The sequence below is a fragment of the Penaeus monodon genome, chromosome 30 (assembly GCF_015228065.2).
Source record: "Penaeus monodon isolate SGIC_2016 chromosome 30, NSTDA_Pmon_1, whole genome shotgun sequence".
In the NCBI taxonomy this organism is placed as follows: domain Eukaryota; kingdom Metazoa; phylum Arthropoda; class Malacostraca; order Decapoda; family Penaeidae; genus Penaeus; species Penaeus monodon.
The window spans coordinates 25,337,958-25,338,327 of NC_051415.1; the positions used below are offsets into that span (position 1 = coordinate 25,337,958).

The 370-nt window shown below is 54.6% G+C and overlaps 1 protein-coding gene across 1 annotated transcript in view; it reads left to right on the forward strand.

Annotated features, from left to right (window-relative positions):
- LOC119592661 (insulin gene enhancer protein ISL-3-like) overlaps positions 1 to 370 on the forward strand; it is a gene marked incomplete at its 5' end in the record, with an annotated part of 82,877 nt that overhangs the window by 41,741 nt on the left and 40,766 nt on the right.

Below are 370 nucleotides of genomic sequence, written 5' to 3' on the forward strand. Positions count from 1 at the left end.
CGACGCGTGTGTGTGGTCTGTGTGTAAATTCAGCGTAAATTAAACTTGCGTCGCGAATGCTGATGTGAATTTGGTCTAAATTATCCTTGTTTGGGAAAGTTGAGAGCGAGAGGCCCGGGCGCGCAAGCAGTGTAAGTTTGCGGCCGACATGACTGGCTGGAGCCTCTATATTAAACGAGCGTCGCACTTCCCGCCAGGCCGCGCCGCCATTCGCTCGTCGTTAGGGTTCATTTTCATATTCATCTCTTCGTTAATTTTAACCTTTATGGCGCCTGCCGCTCGACTCGGCCCGGCCACCGCGCGCCGCCGCTCGCTTTGGCTCCTTTTTCGGCTTTATGCAGGATTTCTCGCCGCGCGCCGCTCCTGTTAT